Genomic DNA, 19,960 nt, shown 5'->3' with positions numbered 1-19,960 from the left:
GACGGGGTTTCAACATGTTGGCCAGGATGGTATCGATCTCCCAAACTCTTGATCCTCCCCCCTCAGCCTCCCAAAATGCTGTGGTTACAGGTATGAGCCACCACACCTGGCCTGAAGTGGTCTTATACATAACTGTGGTCAATATATAATCGTGGTCCTTTATAAATATTATCTTGGCTATATTTGTGGACCCAACAAATAGAAGACATTTTTAAAGGCTAATTAATTTGCAGTTTGGTTAATACCTGAGCTGACTGAATTGATCATGTTTTCCACTAGATTAATAAAATCAACAGACTATTTTGGCATCGTGTCATCCACAGGTTATAAAGCTGACAGATCAAACTTTTTCAGATCTACATAGTTACCTGATTTTTTTCTCCAAAGTAAATTAAATTCTCTTTTGACATAGTAGATTCTTTGATAATATATAACAGTTATACTATAATCTTACTAAAACACTATGTAAGTTAGACTTTAAGATTTTTTTGCATAGATTTAAAGACAAAAGTAAAACAGACACTCTGAAGATACTATTTGGACCTTACTTAGATACTGATTCAAACAAAAAAAAAAATTTTTAAAGACAATTGCAAAAATATGAATGGATCTTATGGTATTAAGTTACTGGATGTTAGGTGATATTTGATGATGGTAGGAAATTATTGGGATTTTAAATGGTGGACACTGGTATTGTAGTTACATTTGTTGTTTGCTTAAGGGTCCTTATTTTATAGAAATATACTCTGGATTCCAGCCCAGGCACATTACTAGTTCTGTCTGTGGCAGGAATTTTAACAGCTGTCCTGCCTAATCACTGGATATAAAGACACCACAAATAGGTATGAAAACTTTTTAAAAGCTAATGCATTGTACAAATTCAACATGTGACTAAATATCATGTAATCTGTTAGAATATACATGAAATTTAAGCATCAAAACTAGCTTTGGAGTTGAAACATACAGGAAGAAATCATTTTAATTTACATATTTCCAAGCTGTGCTGCACCTGAATATTTTGGAACATACAGGTCACATTTAGCCTCATGGGATAAATGTTAACATTGTCACTAGAATTTTTCTGGCTTACTAGAGCATTCCAGACAGAATTTTAAATATTTTCAAATATTAAAATATTTTAAATCTTCTGAAATGCTGTTTTAAATAGTTTCAGCTGAAGGTAATCTGGGATGGGTGTTCTAGCACAAGAAAAAATCCATTCCCAGTAAATCCTCACCTTTGAAGGAAAATAAATAGCACTTCATGCAAGGTTTCCTAAGTCAAACCCAAATCCAGAAAAGTAACCTGAGAGGATTCTCTTTGTATGTAGCCAAATTATGCTGCCTGTTTGTAAGACATACCTATAGCACAGCCTACTGAGAAACAGATTAATGCAAAGGTCTCCTAAAACTGAGCGGCAGCATATCAGTCAAGTAAGCTAAGTGACAGGAAAAAAAGTAAAACATAGTCCGAGACAGACTGATACTCATTCCCTTTAATAAAATTTCTCTTACTAGAATAATGCCAGAAACAGTAATCAAATCTAAGCAGGAAGGTTCTCACTCACTCTGAGGTTAATCCCCTTAATTAAAAATACATTTCTCTATTTTGTCATAAAACTTTTAGACCCATGGAGGAGGAAAGCATGCCAGAGGATGTTTGGCTTGGAAGAAGCACTGCAAGGCTTAAATTTATCAGAAAGGGATGGCACGGTTTTCAGGCATTTCAAGGACACTTTTTTTTTTTTTTTTTTTTACCTTCCCAGATGTGTCACAAAGGTTTCTAAATTGAAAGTGTTAAGCGACTCCCATACGTACTTGATGTAAACTGTGAAAATTTTCACAACTCTACATTCACTCCCCACATAATTTCATCCACTGGCATGGTTACCTGTAAGCTGATGACTCCCAGATTAGCTTCCCCAGCCCTAAAGTGCCCTCCTCCACAAGCTCCAGACTCACAGTTTACTTCCTTCTTAGTATCTCCACTTGGATGACTAAATGGGCCTCTCCAACTTAATCTCTATTCTGTATTCTTCAATAGAATTTTCTATTCTTGATTTTCACCCCCTCCAGAACTTTTCTCCCCAGTTTTTCCCATTTCCATAAATGGCATTATTGTTCATCCAATTTCTCAAATCAAAAACCAAGAGTCACTCTTGATCCCTTTTTTCTCTCACTCTCTACATCTAATCCACCAGCAATTCCTTGACTATAACTTTAAAATATATCTTAAGGTCATCCACTTCTCTTCCTTCTCCATCTCTTCTTGCCATCATTGTCTCTGTTGTACCATTTCAATAGTCTTTCAGTTTATTTCTTTACTTTCCATCTTTCTCCCCTTCAGTCCATTCTCCACACACAAATAAAAGTGCTTTTCATTTTATATGTTGTCAGGTCATATAAAAATATTCCATTGGCATCTTGTTGTTCTTAGAATAAAATACTAACTTCCTAACATGGCCTTCAAGACAGGCATAACCTATCTCTCATACAGATACTGGGGAAAAAAAAAAAAAGATAGGCACGACCTGCCCTGTCTACTTCTTGACCTGATCTCTCAGGCTCTCCTTTGCTCACTCCACTCCATATCACACTGGCCATGTTTCTTTTCCTGAAAATGAAAGCCCATTTCTTTCTGCACAGATGTACGGGCCAGCAGTGACAACCTGCTCGGGTCCCCTTCCACACTGTGGAAGCTTTGTGCTTTCGCTCTTCACAATAAATCTTGCTGCTGCTCACTCTGGGTCCGTGCCACCTTTATGAGCTGTAACACTCACCAGGAAGGTCTGCAGCTTCACTCCTGAAGTCAGTGAGACCACGAACCCACCAGGAGGCACGAACAACTCCAGATGGAAGGAATGAACAACTCCAGACGTGCCGCCTTTAAGAGCTGTAACACTCACTGTGAAGGTCTGCAGCTTCACTCCTGAAGCCAGCGAGACCACGAACCCAACAGAAGAAGAAACTTTGGACACGTCCGAACATCAGAAGGAACAAACTCCGGACACACCATCTTTAAGAACTGTAACACTCACCACGAGGGTCCACGGCTTCATTCTTGAAGGCAGCAAGACCAAGAAGCCACCAATTCCAGACACACTAGCACATAGAAGACTCTCAAATATGTTTCTCAAATGAATGGCATATTAACATTTGGGTTAGCATTAATATCACAATATCACTACATCTGGAAAACATTTTTCAGAGGGAAATCAGGTAAGGACATAAAATTTAGACTTAAAGGGATATGGAAAGACATGAAAAAAACAGGTTTAAACTATAAAGTTTGAAATTACAGTAACAATGCAGCAAAATAAAACAAACTGCCTCTTTGAAAAGAAAAACGTGAAGCAAAAAAATGTAAGATTGTTTGGATAGCTGTCAATAAATACTCTACATGGGTATGCCTTACTTTATCAACAGCTTTGTATATTGACCAAAGTTAAATTCTAATTTCTGATGAAAACAATTGTTTTTCCATAAGGCACTAAATGATTAGCAGATGGAGGAACCTGGCATTATGGTACAGCCCTACCTTGGAGATATTGCAGGTTCAGTTCCAGACCACTACAATAAAGAGAATAATGCAACATAGCAAGTCGCACAAACTTTTTGGTTTCACAATGCATATAAAAGTTATGTTTATACTGAAATGTATTAGGTGTGCAATCGCATTATAGATCTTAACTTTTAAAATATTGCTTAAAAATGCTAACAACAATCTGAGCCTTCAGCGAGTCACAATCTTTGTCCTGGTGGAGGATGCCACCTCCATGTTGATAGCTGCTGACTGATGGGGGTGGTGCTTGATGAAGGTTGGGTGGCTCTGGCAATTTCTGAAATGAGACAACAATGAAATGTGCTGCACCCATTCCTTCTTTTCCTGGACATTTTCTCTGTAGTTTGCCACGATGTTCTATAGCTTTGTCCCCACAGAACTTCTTTCAAAGTTGGACTCATCCTCTCGAACTCTGCGGCAGCTTTATCTACTAAGTGTACGGAATATTTTAAATATTTTGTTATTTCAACAATGTTCACAGCATCTTCACCAGGAGTAAATTCCATCTCAAAAACACACTTTTTTACTGATCCATAGAAGCAATTCCTCATTTGTTCAAGTTTTATCATGAGATTGCAGCAGCACTTTAGTCACATTGTGAGGCTCCACTTCTGATTCTAGTTCTCTTGCTACTTCCACCACATATGCGGTGACCTCTTCCCCTGATGTCTTAGACCCCTCAAAATCATGCCATGGATTCCATCCATGGAATCCCCTCCTTACAAAGTCCTGTTAATGTTGATACTTTGATCTCCTCCCATGAATCACAAATACTCTGAATGGCATCTAGAAGGGTGAATCTTTTTTAGGTTTTCACTTTACTTTTCCCAAACCCATCAGATGAAACACTATCTATGGTAGCTATAGTCTTATGAAACGTATTCCTTAAACAATAAGACTTGAAAGTCGGCTTCTATTGAGCACCGAGCAAGATGGCAGCCTCCGAGACAGTTAGGCCAAGGCTTCAATTTGATTACCTGCCGCCAGCTACCCTGCACTGTACGGCCTTCTGGCTTTTGTTCCACTTGAACAGATGTGAGTCGTCACAGATCTCATTAGTCTCATCCGCCAGTGCTTCAGCTTCAGTTCTAGGGCCCTCCTAGGCCTCTACCTGGAGCGGGGGCTCCTGCCCCGGGCAGAGAGTGTGCGCCTGGTGAGAGAGAACGACCGCCTCAGACTTAAATTAGGAGAGGAGTTGCTGATTATTCTGTAGTCATCAGTAATGGTGACACTAATCTATCACTTAGAAAAGCAAAGAAGCGGGCATTTCAGTTAGAGGAGGATGAAGAAACTGAACCAGATTACAAATATTCAAAGAAGCACAGGAAGAGGCAAGAGAACAATAACAATAATGAGAAGGTCTTGGATCTGAAACCAAAAGCTGTCACAGATCAGACTGTCAGCCAAAAAAAAAAAAGAAAAAATAAAGCCAACTGTGGCACCACGGGTGATGATAACAAAGAGACCAAAAGAAAATCACCAAAGAAAAAGGAGAAATGTGAATATAAAAAAAAAAGGCGAAGAATGCCAAGTCTCCTGAAGTACAGGCAGTAAAAGACTGGGCCAATCAGAGATGTAGTTCTCCAAAAGGTTCTGCTAGAAACAGCCTTGTTAAAGCCAAAAGGAAACGTAGCGTAAGCGTTTGCTCAAAAGAGAGTCCCAGTTCCTCCTCGGAGTCTGAGTCTTGTGATTAATCTATCAGTGATGGTCCCAGCACAGTCACTTTGGAGGCCAGAAATTCCTCAGAGAAATTACCAACTGAGTTATCAAAGGAAGGACCCTCTACCAAAAATACAACTGCAGAAAAACTGGGTATAAAATCTGACTTTAGCCTGACCCCCAGCAAGGGCAAGACCTCTGGAACATCATCTTTATCTAAACCTCATGAACCAACCTCTGCTAGCTTCAAACTTTTCTCCTGCAGCTTTCTCACCTCTCTCATCCTTCATAGACTTGAAGAGAGTGAGGGCTTTGCTCTGGATTAGATGTTGGCTTAAGAGAATGCTGTGGCTGGTTTCATCTTCTATCCAGACCACTAAAATTTTCTCCATATCAACAATAAGGCCATTTCACTTTCTTATCATTCATGTGTTCAATGAAGTAGCACCTATGCTTTCCCTCAAGATCTTTTCCTTTGCATTCACAACTTGGCTGTTTGGCACAAGAGGCCTAGTTTCAACATGCCTTCCTCATGAAACTTCATCATTTCTAGCTTTTGATTTGAAGTGAGAGACATGGGACTTTTCCTATCACCTGAACACTTAGAGGTCATTGTAGGGTTAGTCATAGGCCTAATTTTAATGATTGTATCTTAGGAAATAGGCTCAAGGAGAGGGAGAGAGATGGGGAAAGTAGAGTAGTCAGAACACATACATCTATCAATTCAGTTAGCTATTTTCTATAGATGTGGTTTGTGGTACACCAAAATAACAATAGTAACATCAAAGATGACTGATCACAGATAACCATAACAGATACAATAATAATGCAAAGTCTAAAATATTGTGAGAATTACCAAAGTGTCACACAGAGACACAAAGCAAGAACAAACTGTTGGGAAAACGGTGCTGATAGACTTGCTCAACAGAGTTGCCACAAACCTTCAATGTGTTAAAACAAACAAACAAGAAACCACAATATCTGTGAGGCACAATGAAATGTAATAAAATGAAGGTCGTATTATATTTCTGGTCATGATTTACAGGTAATAGTCATATCACCTGTCTCTTTATAATTTCTACCATTGTTTGGGAATTGTATCAGGACTCACAGAAGGACTACTGTAAGAAACAAAAGTTATATCTCTTACAAAAAAAAAAAACTGTGGCCATAGCAGATACACATCTAAAAGCTGTTCAATTAGTAAAGAGTGTTCAATTCTTATCTTGTTATTGCACCTAATTATAAATAATAAGTAGCATTTCAAATAATAAACTGGAACACATTTTTGTTACTAGACATCTCTTATAAGTGTGAAAGGAAAATTAAAAGTCTGGATTCCAATTCACTATGCTAAAGGAAAAACTGAAGCTGAAAGCAGAGTCATGCAAGCAACTGCCTTTCCTTTTGTTCCTAAGCAGAGAGCTACAGATAAAGGTCATATATCTCCACTCTGTGTTCACCTTATCTTATACACAGTGCAGATTTACTGAGCACGAGACAAATGCATAATTGACTATTCCCCTACCTGCTCCTTTTTTCTTGTAACATGTGGATTCAGTAACGTGACCATACCCTCCCAATTTCCCCTCCAGCCTGCTTTTCCCCTTTAAATACTGAAGCCCTCAAAATCATCTTTGCAGAAAGGCACAAAGCTGTCTCCTGGGCATGTCCTCAACCTTGGCAAAACAAACTTCTGAATTGGTTGAGACTTGGCTCAGGAACTTTTTGGTTTACAAATTTGTGACCAGGAAGGGGCTCAGTGGAGTTCCCCCTGACCTTTAACAAACTTCCTGTCGATGCTTGGTACCAGCTTGGGCTATCTTTATTGCTCAAACAGGATGATTTGCTGAGGCCTCTGAGCTCTCTCTTCCAGAGAATCCCTGATCTCCCAAAATTTGATTGAGATCTAAGGTTTATTTTGCTGTACAACTCCTTTTCTGGAGTTTTACTTGCTTCCAACAAGAAAGGTGAGTTTTCCTGCTTCCATGACGGTGGAGAGCAGGCAATACCTTTCTGGAGTTTCAGCTTGCTTCCCATAGGGAAGGCAAGTTTGAGTTTTTTCCTGCTTCTAGGACACTAGAGAACAGTCTTCAGCCTGGACCCCATTCCTAGTTAGCTGAACTAGGGTTTGTCTGAGAAATTCTCCTTAATAGCTAAAGGTTAAGATTAACAATCAACTGGTCTTAATTTCTCCTTACCATTAAGAGCTCAGTAGTCACATAAATTGTTCAAGCATCATTTGTGTTGTTTTTGTTGTTGTTGTTGATTTGTTTCCGGTTTTTTTGTTGTTTTTGTTTTTTCAGTCTTTTTCCCATTGGGTTTGACCAACTCTACCTGACCTGATCAAATGCAAAGGAACATTCCAAATTAGGAGGAATAAGGCCTCTGAATTGGTTAGATTCCCACAGCTAGGGAAAAAAAAGAAAAAGAAAAAAAAAAAACAGCCAGCAAAGAAAAAAGATTGACTACACAGGGACTTTATTTATGTAACAAGGCCACCTTTTGCTAGCCAAGCGAAACCGAAAGAGCTTCAGCCATCACCCCACACCGTGGTTCATTCTTTAGCCCTTTTTTCACCATGACAGCTGGGATTGGTCCTTAAATCAAGTCCTTTCTGGCTTTATATTTTCATATTTATGTTACTTTTTAAATATAAGAAAAAATTCTGCCCTTTTTTCACCATGACAGCTGGGATTGGTTCTTAAATCAAGTCCTTTCTGGCTTTATATTTTTATATTTACGTTACTTTTTAAATATAAGCAATTTGTCCCAGCTAAAATATGGTAATGAGATATAAAAGGATGTTTTCAACAGTTTGATGGTTGAAAGTCAGCCTAAATAAAAGCTGCTATCAAGATGTGTGTGTGTGTATTTAAAAGGCTTTTATGCTTTCTTTCTCTCCTAGAATCTTGTTTTTTGAGAAAAAGGTTTTATTTCTTCTCAGTAGACTGAATTCTGTCTTCTCCATTTACTTCTGCCTATCTTTCCTTCCTCTTACCACCTTCTGCTGCATGAAGGACCTAAAACAGTTTCTAACAGCCTAGGATTCCTTCATGAAAACAAAGAAGATGCCAGACTCCTTTTTAGGGAGAAGCTCTGTTTTTTCTTATGATACCCAAGGAGCGTAAACAGACAAGTTTCTCAGATTTTTAAACTGCCTGCTTTTGTATTGTTACCTGATTTTTTTTTCCTTTTTTTTTTTTTTACTAAAATAGTTATTACCACAGGGGCTGCTCTTGGGTGTTTAAGAAAGGACATAGTTCAGAGACTTACAGAAAAGTCTTTGTAACAAAATGCACTGTAAAAGCACTACATGGCCTAGTCTCTTCGGAACAGGCCCATGATATGTTTCTCTTTGGAGAATCAGGGTTTCAGTGTGGGCTCTGCCCAGAGCTCAGAAATCTAGTTCAAAGACAGAGACTAAATTTAAAACTAGCAATCTAAATAAAATTGGTCTCTTTATACAATCCTATGGTAGATTTCTATAATTGTATGTTTGACTTGGCACCGATTTTTTTTTTTTTTTTTTTTTTTTTTTTTTGAGTCTGAGTCTCGCTCTGTCGCCAGGCTGGAGTGCACTGGTGCGATCTCAGCTCACTGCAACCTCCGCCTCCCAGGTTCAAGCAATTCTCCTGCCTCAGCCTCCCTAGTAGCTGGGACTACAGGGGCGCACCACCATGCCCAGCTAATTTTTGTCTTTTTAGTAGAGATAGGGTTTCACCATGTTGGCCAGGATGCTCTTGATCTCTTGACCTCATGATCTGCCCTCCTCGGCCTGCCAAAGTGCTGGGATTGCAGGTGTGAGCCACAGCACTCCAGCATCGATTTTTAATTGCCTTCTAGCCCACCGACTTTCTCTCTATACTTTGAGATGTCAATTTCACTATCTGATTTTCATTTGAGTTGTTCCTTTAGTATGCAAAATTTTTTGTTTGACCCAAAAGTTTAACTTTTATTGTGTCTCTCTGTTTTCAGCTTTCTCTCCCCTTGGAGAAGACCTGAGATAATAAGTTGCTCCAGCTCCTCTTTTTTCCTCAGGTTTTAATTGCTGTTGTGACCTGATGCTAAAAATGTTTTATCTTAAAGGTCTGAAGGAAGTGTTTTCTTCCAATATAACATTCTATGCTCTTGGCTTAATATATCTAAATTATTTTATGAAACAGAAAGCCTTCACTTACAACTCAGGACATATTCCTTCTATTTAAGTATCCTTCTCATTAGTTTTGACTTGTGGGTTGTCTGAATGTACTCTCCACATTGAAAAGCAATCATGCTGCAGAAGGTGGTGGAGTTTTTTTTGTTGTTGTTTTTTGTTTGCCTTAGGAAAACTGAGATAAAAACATTTTTTAATTTAAGGTAATTTAAGGTTTTTGGGGTTTTCTTGAGACAGAGTCTTGCTCTGTTGCCCAGGCTAGAATGCAGTGGCATCATCTTGGCTTACTTCAACCTCTGCCTCCCAGGATCAAGCAATTCTCCTGCCTCAGCCTCCTGATAACTGGGATTACAGGTGCGCACCACCATGCTTGGCTAATTTTTGTATTTTTAGTAGAGATGGGGTTTTGCCACGTTGGCCAGACTGGTCTCGAACTCCTGACCTCAGGTGATCCACCCACCTCAGCCTCCCAAAGTGCTGGGATTACAGGCATGAACCACCACCCCCAGCCTAGCTTGCAAGTTATCTAAATGTACTCCCCATATTGAAAAGCAATCACACTGCAGAAGGTGGTGGGTTGTTTTTGTACGGCGGGAGAGAGGAGTTTGCCTTAGGAAAACTGAGATTAAAACATTTTTAAATTTAGGGTGATTTAAGGTTTTAAATTAAGGTTATTACATTATGAACTGCATTCATGAGGCACAGGGCCAGAAATTAAAACTACTCAACCACTCTAGGCCCAGGGACTATCCTGAAAGAGGTGGGTGCATACAATTGTAAGGGCTGATTTTGAGAGAGAAAATTAGTTCAAAGTTTCTCTACAAACATTAGTACCAAAGGTACACTGATGCAAGACCAGCATCTGGGCCCCATGTCAGGTTAACAAGGTTTTCTTGGAGCATTAACCCACTTTTTAATAAAAAAAAAATTATAAAAGACTATAAAAAGGTCTATGGAAATTCCACCTTATGGTCAAGATGATTAAAATAGGTTTATAAGATTTGAGAGAGAGATTTAATTGGCCTTACGCTGTATTTTGGCTTATTGTTTGAGGAATTAAGTCTCCCCTCTCAAAGAATAAAGATTTTTGCCTTTTAAACAAAATCTTTATCAATTTGGCTAAATGAATGACTTACTTTACAATGACCTGTGATCCTATTTTGCGATATCAAGTATTTTAAACTCTTTATATTTGACAAACTTTCCAAAATCAAATTCTAAATTCAGTCTTCATTAATTTTTTGATATTAAGTACCCTTAAGTCCAAGAGACACATTTGGCTTGTTTGGTGTAATAAATTCATACAGGAAGTATTGTCAAATATGAAATTGTGTTTAGCCTTCCTTGGATTGTATTTATATAAATGTGTTATTAGTATATGTGCCAAAATTATGAGATTCCTGTGATTCTGATGTTTTAGTATATGTTATCAGTAGTAATTATGATTATGTAAAATTATTGTATGCCAATTGTCAATTGTGTCTTCAACCATGGCTGTTCTAAGACTTTTGTCATCCACAATTGTTGTTTTACTTTGATCTTTTTATAAGGCAGTTTATAATCAGCTATAGAACTCCAAGGAGTACTCTTAAATATAGATTTATGGATAAATTTAGAGATGGTGCCATTGGAATAAAGAGGAAAACTTCCAGGACTCTCATGAAGAGCTGATGTATTCATGAGATTTGCTGATCCAATACTGAGCACAGTAGGAGTTAATTGCATAGGCTGAACTAGTAGCAGACTGGAAATAATCTTTTATGACTTTTTGTTTAACACATTTGCTGATTCTTTTTGTTTTTCAGAATCAAGAAAACTTTTTCTTCTTTTAGGCTATTTGCAGCTTTTAATAATTCAGTAACGTATACTCTTACGAAAAAAATTTAAAACATAATTCCTTTCACTCAACCTAATTTCTCCAAAATTTGGTAACTAATTTGTGAGAATTCTTAATTTATGAAAATACAGTTATTTGCATAACTTCAGTAAGAATCTATTTTCTTTTATACAAGTGCATAACTGGAGCCCCTTGGAAAAACTGGCCTAATACCTCGTTCTTTACCGGGTCCTGATCTGTGCTAAGTAAAGAATGTCACTTTCTGACAGGCCCAGGAACCCCAAATTTTCTTGGGACCTCAAAAAGAGAAGAATTCACCCAATTCACACAGGTATTTAAAGGCACAGATAAATCCTCGGCTGGGCTCAAGGCTTTTAAGAAAGTCTAATCTTAGATTCCTTATAAAAAAAAGTTTCCAGCAAAGCCAATTTAAAAAACAATGGAGATCCTGTATAACAAATGATTATTCTTGCTGTACTTTATGCAAATAATCAAGCCAAGTGTAATAGGTCTAAAATGTATTTTACAAGTAAGTTGGTCCTTCTATGATTTTAAGTACAATTGGGTTATTGGAGAGAGAAAAATCCTGTTCAAATTAAATTACAGTATACCTGTTATTAGACTCCAGCCTTGCCTAGTGTTTTCATTTTTATTATTTTCTACAATTTGGACTGAATTCTAAAATTTTTGCTGGCTATGACTCTCCAAAATAATGTTTCCAATTTCTTTTCCTTATTTCTTTTCCTTTTTTTCCATTTTTCCTGATTTGAAATCACTAAAAATTAAGCTTTGCTTTTCTTAAAGCCCTGTGAACTGAAGCTAGACAACTTAAACTGCAGAAGAAAACAATAGCAACCTATTTATATACATAAACCACTTTCATACCTGCCTACTGATGAATGGACTTCAGAGTAATATGGCCTTTGTCAGTTTTCCAGGATTGTTCTTTTTTGTTTGTTTTTCTTCCTCCACTTATGTTCTCTTTGTAGGACATGAGACTTCACAACCTGCCAAAAAATTAGCTTCCTAACAACACAAGACCTATTCGTCTAGGAATAAACTGTCCTAGACACAAAAGATCAGACAATACCCAAGACCAGAGGGTCGTTTTCTTCTAAAATGCTTTCTCGGAAAGATTTTAAAAAGAAAAGTGGGGAGAAATGTGAAAGGAAAATAAAAACTCGGGACTCCAATTCACTAGGCCAAATGGAAAAATTTAAGCTGAAAGCTGAGTCATGCAAGCAACTGCCTTTCCTTTAGTTCCTAAGCAAATAGCTACAGATAAAGGTCAAATATCTCCACTCTATCACCTTATCTTATGTACAGCACAGATTTATTGAGCATAAGACGAATACATAATTCACTATTCCCCTATGTGGTTTTATCTTGCAACCTGTGGATTCAGTAATGTGACCCTACACTCCCTATTTCCCCTCCAGCCTGCTTTGCCCCTTTAAATATTGAAGCCCTCAAAATCATCTTTGGAGAAAGGCACAGATCTGTCTCCTGGGTGTGTCTTCAATCGTGGCACAATAAACTTCTAAACTGATTGAGATTTGTCTCACATACTTTTTGTTTTACATGAGATTGAAAAAACAAACTCTCTTCTTAAATACTTAGTTCACCTTTAGCTTGAAATAGTACATTCTCTTATGTTTCAGTTAATAAAGATTTAAAATTGGCCATATTTTCTGTTTTCATAAATTTATTATATTAAACCTATTGATATTAAACAATTTTTAAATGCTAGAGCTATCTTTAAAAATGTTTATATATTAAAATATTAGTTTCAAACGTTTAACTTTTAAAAACACTAAATCAACCCACAGCATAAAATGACACAATAATTTATCACGTTAAACTCATTTAATTTCAATATTGAAAAATCATTTAGAAATCAACTTGTCTAATTCCCTCACTTTATAGATAAAGAAATGTAAAACCACTTAGCTGGGCACAGTGGCTCACGTCTGTAATCCCAGCACTTTGGGAGGTCAAGGCAGGCAGATCACTTGAGGCCAGGAGTTGGAGACCAGCCTGGCCAACATGGCAAAACCCCATCTCTACTAAAAATACAAAAATTAGCTGGGCATGGTGGTGGGCACCTGTAATCCCAGCTACTCAGGAGGCTGAGGCAGGAGAATCACTTGAGCCTAGGAGGTGGAGGTTGCAGTGAGCTGAGATTGTGCCACTGCACTCCAGCCTGGGCAACAGAGCCAGGTCTTGCCTAAAAATAAAAATAAAAATAAAAAAGTCAATTTTTCACTTTTTGCTTTAGGTTACCAAAAAAAGCTATATAACTAAAGTAACAATATCCTACTTTAAAAAGCTCATGAGACTAGTTTTTCTCTAAACAAGATTCATAATTTCAATAGCTTATGAAAGATGAACTTCAGTTACATGATTTTGTTCAGTGAAGCAATAACAAAATATTAATTTTCAGGTTGTTCCTTGAACTTCTCATCTCTCAACTGGATCCACAATTTTTTTTTGTTTTGTTTTTAAAGACAGACTCTTGCTCTGTCACACAGGCTGGAGTGTAGTGGCCTGATTTCCACTCACTGCAACTTCTGTCTCCCGGGTTCAAGCAATTCTCTTGCCTTGGCCTCCCAAGTAGCTGGGATTACAGACATGAGCCACGATGTCTGACTAATTTTTTGCATTTTTAGTAGAGACAGGGTTTCACCATGTTGGCCAGGCTGGTCTCGAACTTCTGAGCTCAGGCAATCCGTCTGCCTCGTCCTCCCAAAGTGCTGGGATTACAGGTGTGAGCCACCATGCCTGGCCTGGATCCACAACTTTTAATGCTCTCATTTTACAAGGTTTCTAAAAGCTTTACCATTTCAGGCTGAACTTAACATGGCAAAAACTCTATCCAAGGTAAATAATGAATAAAGTATGAACTAATGACAACATTCTCAGTAATACCATTAAAAATACTAGAAATGCAACTTTAATCAACAGAGCCAATTATTCATCTGCCTAGCCAATTCCTTAGAATTGAAGGAATAGCTTTGTCCATAAATGAAAAACAATCTAGAAAACAGAAGGCTCTTAAGTTTTAATGGGGAGAACATGTTTCTCCCTTACTAACAAGCAGCAGGAAGAATATTTATTTCCTGATTACACATTTCCTTTACCTCATACCAATCCAAGTCTAATCCCTGGTTTTCTTTGCCACATCCAAATCTTCATAACTCAGAAGTGAAAAATGAAGCACACTCTGAAAGTTTTAAAGCACATCATCATCAGCCAGTTTTAGTTATAAAACCCAATTTAAAAGAGCTGCTTCCTAAGGTTTTATCTAAAATGAGAATTCAAATACCTGCCTTACTCCTTCACAGGATTGTTTTGAAAAATATGAAGTATTACATGCAAAATGAGTTTCTCATATTACTAACATCCAGAGATGTTATTGGAAGTAATCCCAGAGGCTACTGGGTCAGTCTCAATACAAAAACATCCCTCAGACCTGTTAAATAGCTGCCCAATTTCCATGTGAACACATACCTTGATAGGAAGAGGACAGCCTCCTCTAAATGCCTGTTTGAATATTAGACAAGATCTCATGGGATGAACACACACTGGCCCTGGTTAAGCAAAATATTTACTCTGTATCCACAGAAATGAACTGAGTCATTTTTCAGTCTTCTCCAACCCCAAGATTCTCTGATGTTTTGCCTTTTGAAAGATCACATTTCCTTTTTCCAAAAAAAGACAGCCATAATCATGTCTGTTCTCAAAGTTAATATTTTATCACTCATTGAGCATTTACCATGTGTTAGCATCTGTATATACATAATTTTGGACCTGTATCATTACTGATGAGAAGGCTATTAGTTTGCTGTTTATAGGTAATTTGTCCTGCTGGTTGCTTTCAAATTTCCTTAGTATTCTGTAGATTTCCAATGGCATGAACTTAAGTGTAGATATACTTTTATTTATCTGCTTTGGACTCAAAGTGCTTCTGCAATCTGAGGAATTACATTTTTCATCAACTCTGAGAAATTCTCAGCTACCATTTCTTTGAATGCTGCTGCTCTTCCAGTCTTCAGTCTGGAACTCCTACAAGGCTCATGTTGGACTTTTCATTCTGTGTTCTGTCCCTTAACCTCCCCCATAATTTCCATTTATTTATCTGTTAATATACTCTGGTAATTTCACATACTCTCTTTTTAGCTAGGTCCAGTCTCACACCTTGAGTTTGCTTGTTGAGACAGTCTTGCTATGTTGCCCAGGCTGGAAGAGACTCCTGGGCTCAGGTGATTCTCCCATCTTGGACTCCCAAAGTGCTGTGATTACAAGCATGAACCACTGCACCTGGCCAGAGTTTGTTTGTTTTTTTTTTTATGACTGTTTTCTCATTTTTTATTTTTAGACGAACTCTTGCTCTGTCACGCAGGCTGGAGTGCAATGGCATGATCTCAGCTCACTGCAACCTCTGCTTCCCAGGTTCAAGTGATTCTCATGCCTCAGCCTCCCAAGTAGCTGGGATTACAGGTGCGCACCACCATGCCCAGCTAATTTTTGTATTTTTAGTAGAGACGAGGTTTCACCATGTTGGCCAGGCTGGTCTCGAACTCCTGACCTCCGGTGATCCGCCACCTTGGCCTCCCAAAGTGCTGGCATTACAGGCATGAGCCACCAATTTTCTCATTTCTACACATCCTAGTTGATTTCTTATCAACGATACCTCAGCCTTTTTCATAATGCTGTGCTCTTTGTGGCTTTTGTTCTTTTATCATTCAAATTATTTTTAAAATATACTTTAAAATCTCATTCAAGTTTTTCTTCTAATTCAATTACGTAGGTTGCTAATTTTCCAGTCTATTATGTCTTCTGGTTTTCCCTCAGTGGCATGCTTACTTTTTTTTTTTTTTTGGCCAAGAATTTTTTGCTTTTTAACATAGAAAGCCAGTATGTATTTACATTGATAAAGCAATTACAGATACATACACTTAAAAAGACATGACATGCTGGAATATTTTCTTAGTGATAACCTAAAACCATAATTAAATCCTTTTTCACTTCATTGAAACACAATAAATGTACATATTTAGGGTACATGTGCTAATTTAATATGTTCATGTAGTTCAAGATCAAACCCATGTAATTGGGATATCCATCACCTTAAATATTTGTCTTTTCTTTGTGCTAGGGATGGCTCTAACTCTTCTGCCTTGGGGTAAATTTCCATCTCTAAACCCAATTCCCTTGAACATTTGAATTACTCTCTTCTATGTATTTTGAAATATACAATACACACACTTTTTATTGAGTCCTCAATTTCAGTAGGAATTGCATGTCTACGGACAAGCTGTGAGTCACAACTAGTCTTAAGTATTACTACAGTACAGTTTCTGCCAAGTACTCCAGATACGTTACATTGAGTTTTTAGCACTGCTTTAAAAGTCCTAGCTTTGTGCAGGAATCTCTATATCCATTTATACATTAAAACATTAGTCCACACAACTTATATCTGGTTTTAATATCCCTTTATCATTTTTCATTAAAAAGGTTTTAATATCCTTTTTGTAATTCTGGCACCAAGGATATTTTCCTTTCCTATACTCTTAGATTCCTCTTCTCAACTAAACATACGCTCAAGTTATTTAAAATTTACGAAGTTCATGCAATCTGCAAGCACATTTAACATATGGCACCCAGAATAGAACAAAGTTTTCCAAAAACTGCTGCCTGGTCCGATACTGAACTTCTATTATATACATCCTTAATTGTTCTAGCTTCCACATTATACTGTTGACTCACCTTATGCTCTACTCACTTATAACTCATAGATCTTTGATGTAAGAACAACTTCTAAAATAATTTAAATTGAAAAATGAGACTTCATATTTATCCTGCATCAACTTTTTTTTTTTACGTTTTCACACAAAACTGAGTCAATACTACTCAGCAAGTGGGAACCTTTAAAACACACACCTGGCTTTCTAGGAAAAGAGGAATAAGCTTATTCCTATGTAAAATAGACCCTACTGTTTCTGCCTATGCAGTACTCCATTCTTATAACAGAATCTCTCTATTTATAAGAAATTTATTCCACATAATTCAGATGAGGATTACCCTGACCAGCCACAGGAGGAAGCTCCCGATCCAATATCCCAGCCAAGGGGATTTGCTCAGAGATGGAAATTTACCCCAAGACAGAAGAGTTAGAGCCATCCCTAAGACTTTTCCTAAAATTTTCCAATTTAAAAAAAAAAAACGAAAAAAGGACTCTCTCCCCCTTCTGAAGTAAATACTAAATACCATGTGAGCTTAGAGATGCTGCCCCTACATAGAAAAATAATGTGTCTGAAATTAACAGAGAAAAAGTAGAGCCCAAGAGACTAGGACAGAAAGACCATGTTTTCATAATATAATTTAAGTCATTAGATGTAACCGTGAAACCTTGAAACTCTTAGTCACAAAAAACAATATTCAGTTATTTTTCTCAAACCAGTTTGAGTCGTATTTCCGTCTTGCAAGCAAGAAACCTAACACAATGTATAACACGCTTAACTGCTCTTTATACAAAATTATCAGAGCATTATCCTATTAAACAAAAAACCCATCATCTCTTTTATAGCACTCATATCAAAATCTGTAAAAGTAGCTGCTACTTTGAAAAAGCAGGAGGTTTAGTTTGTCCTGATTATAACACTGGATTCTCGTCTAAACAGACACACAATGAACGCTGAACCACATCTGCAAAAACAGACTAAAAATCACTCACTATGTTCACAAAATAATTTTGTAGCATCTAACCAAGTCTACAAATTGGCCCTAAAAAAGTCTTGTCTTTTTTTGCAACCAACCTGGTTCCAAAGAATATGATCTTCTCCTTTTTTCTTAACTACCCTCTCTCCCCTTCCCCAAATTCTGGCCCCAATTCTGGGAATACATTCCTAAACTTATCCCAAATCCAGAAAACAAAAGTGATATTATATAAAGATATTTAATATTACATCATCATATATATTTTAAAATCCTTTTAAAAAATGAAAACAGCTTAAGTGCTCACCAAGAAAAGAATAGTCAAGTAAACTATATTCACAAAATGGACCATTTACAAACACTAAAAGTGAAGTTTACAAAAGACTACGTAACATAAAAATGATTTACGTTAGAGGATTAAGTTTCAGGAAAAAAAAATTACAGACACACATAATTACAACAATTCAAAAGATACCTGAATAAAAGCTTGAAGGAAATATGTAAATGCAAAATGCAATTCTGCTTTGGTGATGGCCTTGGATTATTGATTTTTCTTCTATCTTTGACCATTTTCCAACTTTTCTTCAAGGACCACGTGTTAGTTTTCTGTTTAAAAGATTATAAGATCAAAGCAATGGGAAAAATTATCCAAATAGAATCCAGAAGTAGTCTTTCTTGAAATTTTCAAGTCTACTGTATATCAGTTCAAAATAATGCTCGAGGGCCTGGGCCATTGTGGGCTCCAGCAAACGTGTGGGGATGAGCAGCGAAGTGGTGGCCCTGCTGTGCTGGGCATGCAGCACGTGCAACAGACTCGGGCAGCAGAGAAGCGCTGGTGAAGGACAAGGTGCTGGACTTCCTCAAGAGGACGCCGGAGCAGCCCCAGTGCAGCTTCAGAAACGCAGTGGTGCATATCCTACAACTGCGCAGTCTCCATGACTATCTGGCCTACAAAGAGATGGATGACCTCGAGCTCCAACAGGGCATTAAGACTATTCCAACCGGCCCACCATCCCACAAGCGTACCTCAATGGAGAGTTTGTCAGGGGCTGTAACATTCTTCTGCAGACGTGCCAGAATGAGGACCTGGTGGGAGAACTGAGAAAGCTGGGGATCTACTCCACCCTTTTAGATAAAAAGAAAGACCAAGATTCAAAGTGTGGCTGCCCAGGTCCTCGCTGAGCAGAGATGGAGCGTCATGTCAGAGACTGCCAGAAAAGCCTTATCGATTTTGCTTTTCGCTATTGAGGCCAACAACTGCTTGCACTGATCACTTCGGTTTGCAAGCAGTCGGGTGATTTTAGTTTGTCTAGTGTTTGGGCTAGTAATATTTTATTTTGAAAACTGCAACCACTTCACTGCAGTAATTCAATGTTGTATTATAATATTGCTGTAAACAGAATTCATTCTTATATTGTCATTTATTCTTTGTCTGATTCAGGAGCTAATGGGGCTTTGGAATCATTATTCATGACTCCTCTGCAAATGACAGTCTGCAAAGACAATATATCCCCCCCCAATTTTGTGTAACTTCTGTTAAGCAAAATGATGAACAAAGAAGAAACTAATAAACAGGGTGTTGTTTTTTTAAAACAACTGCCAACACGGGGGAGAAAAACAAAACAAAATAATGCTCAGTTCACCTTTTACCTATTCATGTCGCTATAACTTCAGAAGCTGGTAACAACAATAGAAAACTTAAGCTTCAAGATGGCAGACAAAGCACATGCATTTACCATCTGCCCCTCCTGAGACCCCACTGAAAAAAACACAAAGAGCTGACCGAAATCCCGTAACAGTAAAAAGAATAAAGGAGGCCACCAACAAATAAGAGGTTTTCCATTTTTTTGGAGGAAAGGAGGAGCAGAGAGGATTAGGTTGAAGATAAAATAACTAGAGAGAGCCACAGCCTAGAATCTGTTACCAGGGGCTGGAAGCCAGTCTACTTGATGGAACCTGAAGATGTGTACCCTATACTATACACAGAATTAAGGATGAGTGTGAAAAGAGGGAGATTAAAGATCTGTACA

General features: G+C 37.7%; 2 pseudogenes; both read left to right on the top strand.

Moving 5' to 3' along the window:
- Window positions 1–4,421: 4,421 nt before the first annotated feature.
- Window positions 4,422–5,450, top strand: LOC100582363 (annotated as a pseudogene).
- A 10,923-nt stretch (window positions 5,451–16,373) lies between these two features.
- On the top strand, window positions 16,374–19,749 carry LOC100582029 (annotated as a pseudogene).
- Window positions 19,750–19,960: the final 211 nt, after the last annotated feature.

Source organism: Nomascus leucogenys, chromosome 1a, assembly GCF_006542625.1.
Source record: "Nomascus leucogenys isolate Asia chromosome 1a, Asia_NLE_v1, whole genome shotgun sequence".
Lineage (NCBI taxonomy): Eukaryota > Metazoa > Chordata > Mammalia > Primates > Hylobatidae > Nomascus > Nomascus leucogenys.
Note: the sequence above shows the minus strand (reverse complement) of the source record. Positions and strands in the feature narration are given on the sequence as shown.